Genomic DNA, 9,879 nt, shown 5'->3' on the forward strand with positions numbered 1-9,879 from the left:
TCAAGTTTTTTGCTTTCTACTTACTCAGGATGCCATTAAAATAAAAACAACCTAATACATAATTCCGAGACAAGGTAGAGACACTCCAAATACAATTAGCCGCTCTTTCAGAGTATCAAAACTCCGCATCAACACTTATGCATAATTTTTTCCCCCGCACAATGCGTCAGTGGAACGCATTACCAGAATCTGTCGTTCAATCTCGGACTGGTTGGGAATTTGAGAGCCGCCTTCTTGCAGGTCCAAGTACAAATGAACCTAACCTACGTTGTTAGTAGTGCTGAATGTATGTTTGTACATATATATATATATATATATATATATATATATATATATATATATATATATAGTAAAAAATGGGTATAGGTGGGTTCGGATCCCACCTGACGGGCATTTTTTCTCCACTTATTTTTCAAATTCTTTATCTTGAGCTACTACATCCTCCCCTTTGCTTTCCGAGGTCTTCTTGACTGCCAATTCTTATTTCTGCCTTATTTTCAACGAGCCCCTCATTTCCTATTCTGATTCGCTACATACATAGCGAGGGCCTCTGTTCTGGCAGTCTTGGTGCCATAGGGAGCTTAAGAGAGCTCAACGCTTGTCGACCACTCTCGACATGTCGTAGACGCTCGAGTCACGGCCCGGGGGTTAAAAAGAAGGTCCCCTTCACCCCGAGTAGTCCGAGTGGCGCTGGCTACCACCCGCAAGCGCAGGAAACAAAAACACCTGAACATAAATACCCCAGAAAGTGGAGGCTAAAGTAGCCCCGCCGGTAGCGTAGTGGGCATCGCACCAGACCGCTATCCTGGAGGTCGTGGGTTCGAATCCCACCTGGCGGGCATTTTTTCTCCACTTTCTTATTTTCCAAATTCTTCATATTGAGCTACTACATCCTCCCTGTAAGGTCCACTTATGAGATTAGCAGCCGGGCGCCCGGGCTGCGCGTGAGAACCCGCCGCTCTGTCTAGCGACGTAGCACTGCCGACACTGCGCTGCAACCGCCGCTAATTCGTCACGGCGCGCACGGGAGACGGATCGTATGGCCCACCGCATACCTCAAGGATAATCCCCCATTGAGAAAGCAAACGGCGCCGCCGGATTCCCGGAACGTCTGCTCGATTGGTGGGATTACCGGCGTCTCCATTGTTGTCGCGCCCTGGTCAGCATGACGCACTGTCGCCGTCTTTCGCTTTCACCCCGCGGGGTCGCCCGAACTTGCTCGTCTACGAGCGTGCCGTTGACCCGAAGATAGCGGCGCCTCATTGAATATTCCGTGACGTGCTGAGTGACAGCTGTCTACGTGAATTCGGGCACTTCCATACGCGTGTACGAACGCAACAGGGGCGTTCCCGAGAGAGGGTGATCTCGAGGTTTTATAAGGCCGAACTTGGCCGTTGGAAATCGTTCTTGTCTGAGCGCTGAGCTGGCAGTTCCCGGCGGGACAAGGAGTCTCGACCGTTAACGCTAGGTTGGGATTTAGGAGCCCCCTAGTCGAGGTTAAGATCGCGTCGGAGGTTCAGGGTGCAGCGCCGCACCGGGCAACTAGATGGATCTTGCGGCGAGACAGAGTCTCGGCCGTGGTTTCTCGAGCGGTTTGTGTACGCTCCGAGAATAGGAAGAGTTAGACGAAGTTGAGGAGCTGGAGTGATTTGTGCGCACTCGGAGCTAGGGTCTAGCTGAAGTTTGAAGTTTTTCTTTTTATTTCTCATGTACCCAGTTTTCGTACTGTAAATAGCTGTATATAAACTCTTCGTTTCATTTAATCAACCCCAACGCCTTTAGTTCGTCAATTCGACGGCCATCTCCAAGAACTTCAACACCATCGCTCAGCCAGCCTCCTGCCAAATCAACCGGAGCCCGGGCGATTGGGTTCCTGATCGACACCGGACTTCGGGGAAACGATCTTTACTCTCCCCTTTGCTTTCCGAGGTCTTCTTGACTGCCAATTCTTATTTCTGTCTTATTTTCAACGAGCCCCTCATTTCCTATTCTGATTCGCTATATATATATATATATATATATATATATATATATATATATATATATATATATATATATATATATATATATATATATATATATATATATATATATATATATATATATATATATATATATATATATATATATATATGGGTTTGGAAATGAGGGGCTCGTTAGAAAATACAGAAAGAAGCGCCGGCAGTCTACAACACCAAAGAGGGCATAGGGGACAGGTTAGAATATTTTTTACCGTTAGTGACGTTAAATTATTATTTTTATTAATTAAGAATCTGGGCGACTACGGTAGTCGCCCAGATAGCCGAATTGGTAAGGCATTCGAGATCTAATCGAAAGGCGTGGGTTCGGTCCCCACTCTGGGCGCGTGTTTTTCTTTCTTTCTTTCTTTCTCACGTAATTAATAAAAATAATAATTTAACGTCACTAACGGTAAAAAATATTCTAACCTTTCCCCTATGCCCTCTTTGGTGTTGTAGACTGCCGGCGTTTCTTTCTGTATATATATATATATATATATATATATATATATATATATATATATATATATCGAAAGGCGTGGGTTCGGTCTCCACTCTGGGCGCGTGTTTTTCTTTCTTTCTTCTGTATATTAAAAAAAATGTTTACTTCATGAACCGTAGTGAAAAAGAAAAGATCCTAACCACACCCCTATGCCTCCTTTGGCGTTGTAGACTGCTGCCCTGTCTTTCTGTATATATATATATATATATATATATATATATATATATCTCCCACTCCTCCTCTCCCGCATCACGCTACCCTCCTCGCTCTCAATAACAGGTCCGCACTCCTCCCCTTACACTATATAAAAAATAATACTTACCGGCGCCTGGTTTCGATCCCACGACCCTGCGGGCGGAGCGCAACGTACATGGTGCTCTACCCACTGCGCCACAAAGCCGACACAGAACTGAAGGCTACGAACGCGCCTTATATCCTTGACTCATTCAAACTACGTCAAGAAGCTGCTGATACAACGCATTCACTACCTGTTGGCGGAACGCGAGGTACATGGTGCTCTTTCCACTGCGCCACAAAACCGACACAGAATGAAAGGCTACGAACGCGCCTTATATCCTTGACTCATTCAAACTACGTCAAGAAGCTGCTGATACAACGCATTCACTACCACCAACTCCCCAAACACTAAACGTTAACGCAATACACCCACCCCCTATGCGACCCATTTACTCGAGTCCCCCTCGCGGGGAGATGGGCCCTTTTATTTTGGCATGCACGATTATGTGTGTGCTTGTGCACGCTTATATGTTATTACAAGAATTTTGTAACCCCGCCCTGTATCCGTCTCACTGGCCAACAGTATGGGTAAATATAAATAAAAAAATAAAAACTTCCGGTGAAGAAGGACGGCAGCGCGAAAACCGTCGTGTCGCTGTTCGAGAACATGCGAGACGGCTACGATCCAAACCCGAGAACCGCGCCGAAGACGCCGCGCCTACACGGGAAATCCGTCTAAATTTGGCCTCACCCCTCAGCATTTAGCGTATACCGTAGCAAGGACATCGCAAAACCTAACAAAACTTAGCAAAACTTAGCAAAACAGGAAGAACCAAGGTCGACCCCCAGCTCCGCTGTTTCTCCAGCCTTGCACCACAAGTGCCAGTAGCGCCAATTTTTTTTATCTCTTCCGTTTCGGTCTTTTGTTTCTGTCACTTTGACTACTTTGGTGAAAATTGAACAGACACTGCAACATTCGACACTTTTTTGTTTAACTTTTTCGTTTTTTTTTGCCCCCTCGATGTCCACTGATAATTCACAGTAGCTAGCCATTCCTACTGCTGGACTGCTTTTCCTCTTTTTTTACGTTACTTTTGTACTTTTCATCCTTTTCGTACATTACTCATGTGTGTGTACACCGGTAGAATTGGAGAGCGCACTCAAACAGATCGGAACTTAATTAGTGTCAGGCCTTCGCTGCATCCGTGGGTGAACGGTCAGAATACAATCGCTTCTCCTCGTCCCGTTTTCTTCGGGGGGCTCGCGGAGTATGTTTGATGAGAACTAAGCGGCGAAAAGAGTAGTTATAAAATATAACAAAAATTTCGGAAAAAAAGTAAGAGAGAGAATCGTGCAATAAACGGGGCAGAAGGAGATAACAGACTCTAAACCAGAATTTGTTTTCTCCGTGACTGGATGCTCTTCGAGAGCTGAAGATACCACCAGCACAGACCGGCACTGCATGATTAACTCGTCACATCGGGAAACAGAATATGGGTCTTCCATCTTCTGCTCTGCTTTTGTTGCGATTTTCTTTAAAGCGGCTACCAAAGGCGTTTATTGCTAAAACTGAACGTAAGTCGGATAATAGTCGCGACATCCCTTGATTGACGTCATTCGATTTATTGATTGATTGTAGGGTTTAACGCGCCCACGCAACGCAGGCGATGAGGCACGCTGTAGTGGAGGGCTCCGGATTAATTTCGACCACCTGGGGATCTTTAACGTGTGCCGAAATCTCGTACACACGGGCGTTTTTGCATTTCGCCTCCAGCAGAAAAGCGGCCACCGCGGCCGGGAATCGAACCCGCGACCTCATGATCAGCAGCGCAACTCCTTAGCCACTGACCCACCATGGCGGCTGGATTGACGTCATTCATGCGCGCGAAAAATGGCCAGGTCAAGAAAAGTACGAACATTTTTTGAGCACGTTCTTAAGCTACCTGAAGGGCGTAAAGCAGCAATAGTTCTCTTGGGTGCATTGTGGCCACCTAATTAATGTCCTTGATGTACTTGTTGACCTTGTTCTGAGAGCATTAAAAACGTGAAAAAAATAGTTGAAGATTGTGTTGCAAGGTCTCTTTAAACGACAGCGGTATTTTTATCAAGTGGGAATAGTTCGGTGAGCCGCGCCAGCCAACGAGAAGGGCGCGGGTCCGACAACGCTATGACGTAACACTCCGTACTTTTCGCGTGCTGAGTCTTTTAAATGCGAATGCATTTCTTAGTCGGGGGTTGTCGTGCTCCGTCGGCGTGCGCCCGCGGGTGTAAGGCCGAGCGCTCGTGCACGCGTGCCTCGAGTGCACGTTCGTCCAACTAAGCATACCCACGTAGGGAGATTGGCCAACATAAAACTCCAGCGTTCGCCGTATGGCGGAACCACTTGCTCGGAACGAGAAAGACGCGTCATAGCGTACGCTCCTCGTTCGTTCGTCTTCGTGTCGCCGTGCGTATGTGCGCTGTACCGTAGAAGAGCCGCGACTTCAATGTCGAAGCTGCTGTAGGTTATCATTGAATCCCCCTGGCCAGGCCGAGGATAGTTCCCACGGCCGTGGAAGAAGCCGCGATTCGAGAGGCTGGAGACGATAAGTCGCTCTTGCAGAGTGGCGTACGAAAATGTCGGCCAAAACGACGGGCTCACTCTGGCCTTGTTCAACATAAGGTCCTTCAAATGCCATGCGGCTGACGCCAACCACGACGCCATTAATAATAATTACTCGCACCGCACTCATCGGTGCACCTAATGCATTCGCATTTCCGCACGATCCCCTTCGGGGAGGTAGGGGGATTTTTTTGCCGTTCTTGTTTTGCCAGCTGTGTTTTTTGGGATACGCTCGTGCGGCTACGCTAGCGTTGCCCCGAATGCATTCATATTAGAAAACAATACACTAGAAAGCGGCTGACTTCACCTAGAAGAAAAGAGGAGCAACGCTACCTGATTGACTTCATTAAGGAAGCCGTCCGCAGAAGCCTGGACCGAGGCCCCTCTGAATCTCGCAATGCTTCCTACAACTTCTCCCCGCATTAATTCTCTCTCTCTCTCTCTCTCACTCACTCACGCACACACACGCACGCACACACACACTTACTGTGTACGTGCTTTTCGGCTATGCCCTTGTGCCAACAAATGGGGCGGCCATTACTTTGTAGTTTGGGTGGTGCACATGTAGCAGATTGCAGTTGTGCCGATAGAAGCGGTAGATTGCCGGTTCAGCCAACGCCGCCTGTATATACAGGCGGCCTTGGTTCAGCTGACGCCGTCGATTCTCTTCTTGCCGCCTTATCTTATCGGAGTTTTCCCGAAAGAGCAATGCAAGGAAAGTAAAGTGGAATCTACTTGAAAAAATAACTGTTAGTATTCAGTTTATGCGAAGAGCATTTGAATTTATTGCGGTCTCCAACTAAAGCATTGGAGGGATTGGACATTAGTGAGTGAGTGAGTGAGTGAGTGAGTGAGTGAGTGAGTGAGTGAGTGAGTGAGTGAGTGAGTGAGTGAGTGAGTGAGTGAGTGAGTGAGTGAGTGAGTGAGTGAGTGAGTGAGTGGGTTTCCTTTTCTATTAAACATTACTTGTTGGACGACTGCTCTTACAGCTAGGGTGTGCGTTGTCACCTTGGCTTATGCAGCCGCAACGGAATGAACGAATAAAGCTTGGCCAGAGGAGCATGAAGTGTTGTTTCGGCTGTGGGCATCAGCCCCACCCTTCTTTGCCGTGGCCTTTAACAAAACACGTGAGCTTGCATTAAGGGTTGTAAATGGGTGCGACCAGAGCACTCAAGGTAAGCAGGAAGCCTTCGTAGCGCTCCGATCTGGTGAGACGTTATCAAAGTCTGAGCACAATTGTAAGAAAGGTCACGATACGTTGCAATAGCACAAACAGGAAAGAGGCGCCTGATCCGGACGCCTTGCTGCTATTTAGAGACATTGGGGTTAAGCAGCGTAGAGGGCTGCACGGCGTATATCGTAGAAATTTACTGCATGGTGTCGTCCTTCGCAGCTTGGTACACGTCAAACATTTTGACAATTCAATTTTTATGCTTACCCGCCGCGGTGGCTGAGTGGCTAAGGCGTTGTGCTGCTGAGCACCAGGTCGCGGGTTCGATTCCCGCCGCGGCGGCCGCTTTTATGATGGAGGCGAAAAGCAAAAACGCCCGTGTGTACGAGATTTCGGCGCACGTTAAAGATCCCCAGGTGGTCAAATTATTCCGGAGCCCTCCACTACGGCGCGCCTCATCACCTTCGTTGCGTCGGCGCGTTAAACCCTACAATCAATCATTCAATTTTTATACTTCATGGTGTCGTCTTTCGCACCTCGGTACACCTCAAACAGTTCGACAACTCAATTTTTAACCTTTAATCAGTCCTTTCTGATCGTACAGTTGCACTTATCATCTTGGAAACCATTCCTCATCGAATTCTTTGCTGCAGTTCCCTTTCCTTAAAAATTCAATCGTCTCAGCTAGGCTGATTTCCACAAAGAGTGCACGCTTTTTTTCTTTTAAACTTCAGCTCCAAGTATGCAACACAGTGTAGTACAGTCTAACGTCATTATAACGTAGTATCGGGGCAACAAATAAGTTCCTTATATCCAATATTCTGTGTAACCACAGAGGTAAAAATCGGCTTTATTAAATCGACAATCTGGTGCGTGCAACAATTCTAGATAAAAACCCATTGTTCCAGGCTTTGAACCCACTATAAACGAGGTAATCCTTATCTGCCTCCTTCTGGCATTTCAAACTAAACAGACCGGGACGTGATATCGTGAAATTACAGCATAACAAAGTTCGTTCGGCAAAACAAGCCTCCGTTTTTATTTACTTGAAGGAAGACACGGCCTTCGCCTGGTGGCTTTTCACAATCTGAGTGCAATGACTTTTTTCGCAGTGTCCACGCAATGAAGGGCTTTTTCTACTTGTGCAGTTGTTGAAGCTACTATAAATGGTGGTTTTGTCCCACTTTTTTTACATATTGCTTTTAATATGCTAGCTGTCGAGTTCTGAGCCTCGCGGAAACCAAGCATTTCTTCTTTATAGCCGATATCACGCGGCTCTCGAGGTTTCGGTTTCGTTATAAAAAGAATAGGTGTCATTGAAATGAAGCTTGTCCAAACAAACTTCGTATTTTATTTATTTATTTATTTCTGCGGTTAGCCCTTCTCGGGCTGATACAGGGTGGGAGGATTGACACGTACATTTTGTCAACACATCAAGCAACGAAAGAAAATAAACACATCACGAGAGGTACATTTCCAGCTTACGTTCAAACAATTGTATAGCCATTGCGTCGTCAAAACTCAGTGCATTAAGGGAAGTCCAATCTTCTATTGTCTTAAGGGGTGAATATTTAAAAACATCAATTCTGGCTTGGTAAAATACAAAAACATAAGGCTGATTTACACGGGGAGAGACTTTGCCAGGACTGAACAAATAGCGCGACTGATCTAACTAAAACGGAAGATTGGGCGAGTTGGTACATATTCATAGTAAAAGCGCTAACAATACGAGACAAAGAGAAGTGGGCACAAACACAGCGCTGACTAACAACTGATTTTTATTGCTTAGGCCGGTGGCTTTTATACACACATGGGCAAAAACAACAAAAATGAAAAAAGAAGGAAACACTAAATTAACACGCGAACATTTGAGAGAGCGTGAGCGTGGCATCATACTGACATTACGTTTCTTTACACGTTAATCTTCTTACGGGGCAAGATGTACAATCAACACAAAACACAAGCCATTTTTGTAATCGCAAGAGCACTTTGGAAACTAACGAAAACTAAACTAAAGGAAACTAAAGAAAACTAAACCCCACCCTGGTAATCATTCTTTAGTTTCCAAAGTGCTCTTGCGATTACAAAAAGGGCTTGTGTTTTGTGTTGAACGTACATATTGTCCTGTAAGTAGATTAACGTGTAAAGAAACGTAAAGTCAGTATGATGCAATGCTCACGCTCTCTCAAATGTTCACGTGTTAAATTTAGTGTTTCCTTCTTTTTTCATTTTTGTTGTTTTGGCCCATGTGTGCATAAAAACCACTGGCCTAAGCAAAAAAACTCAGTTAGTCAGCGCTGTGTTTGTTCTCTCTTCTCTTTGTCTCGTGTTGTCAGCGCTGTTACTATGAATATGAGTATGGACTGATCTAAATTGAATTTATTAGTAGAGAGCTGGTACAAAAACTTCAGTCGTGCGATTTTTCCACGTTTGCCGGTGTCGATAAATTTTTAGTTCGCTATATCAGGTGATTCGTTATATCAGTGTTCGCTATAACGAGGTTCGGCTGTATATGCGTGTGCTTCTTCTTCTATATGATCATAGTAGGCTGCAAGCAGTGCCGGGTGTATACGCAGCCGTAAGCAGTGTGCCAGACTCGACATCCCGTTTCCCCTTCGGGTACAAGCCAGGCATTTCCGGTGCGCACCCAGCCCTACCTGTGTGTTCACCTGGAACTCTCCTGTTCCTTTGAACAACTGATGAAAGAATTCCGCTGTATCGCGTTGGCCTCAGTAGGTTAGCAGTAAAATCGCGGGTTTTTGAGCGGCGGGCCACGGGTCGAGCCGCATCCATGCTTTATTTTTTCCAGGAACTGTAAGTAATTTTTTTTTGCTGTAAAATGTTTTCCTAGCTCAATTCTACCCATTATTTTTGTAAATACAGGTAATTTGGTACCTTTTAGCTCTGTTTAGGAGCGGGGCGCAGCATGTCAACTCGTTTAATTACTTTGTGCATCGCACCGGAAGTGCGGGATTGCACCTATATCGGAACGAAGTATTCGCGTATACCAGAAAGCTTTATTTTGTCGTCATTCTCAGCAGCGCTCAGTCACAAACCTGGCTGTATTGTTGCAAAAAAAAAAAACACAATTTAAGGGGAAAGTTGTTATGGTGGTACTTCTTCAGGTCGCCATCCACTGATGGACATTACCGTCTAGCTTGAATAATTGCATCCCACACTTACAACTGTATTTCGTGGTGCACTGTGACTTACCTGTATTCACAAATCACGAACTCACGCCATCATCATAATCGCCAGCGCCGTGAAATAGTTCCGTCGACGGTAATAGCAATGTATTTCGGTGCACCTACTTCTTACGAGCACGCAAAAGGCTGCTTAACGTCAGATG

The 9,879-nt window shown here is 45.8% G+C and overlaps 1 non-coding gene across 1 annotated transcript; it reads left to right on the forward strand.

Annotated features, from left to right (window-relative positions):
• The first annotated feature begins 766 nt into the window (after positions 1–766).
• Trnas-gcu (transfer RNA serine (anticodon GCU)) lies at positions 767–839 on the forward strand. Its single transcript has one exon. It is a non-coding gene; the product is annotated as a tRNA-Ser (tRNA).
• Positions 840–9,879: the final 9,040 nt, after the last annotated feature.

Source organism: Haemaphysalis longicornis, unplaced genomic scaffold, assembly GCF_048455015.1.
Source record: "Haemaphysalis longicornis isolate Haplotype H1 unplaced genomic scaffold, Haemaphysalis longicornis Haplotype H1 scaffold_2, whole genome shotgun sequence".
Lineage (NCBI taxonomy): Eukaryota > Metazoa > Arthropoda > Arachnida > Ixodida > Ixodidae > Haemaphysalis > Haemaphysalis longicornis.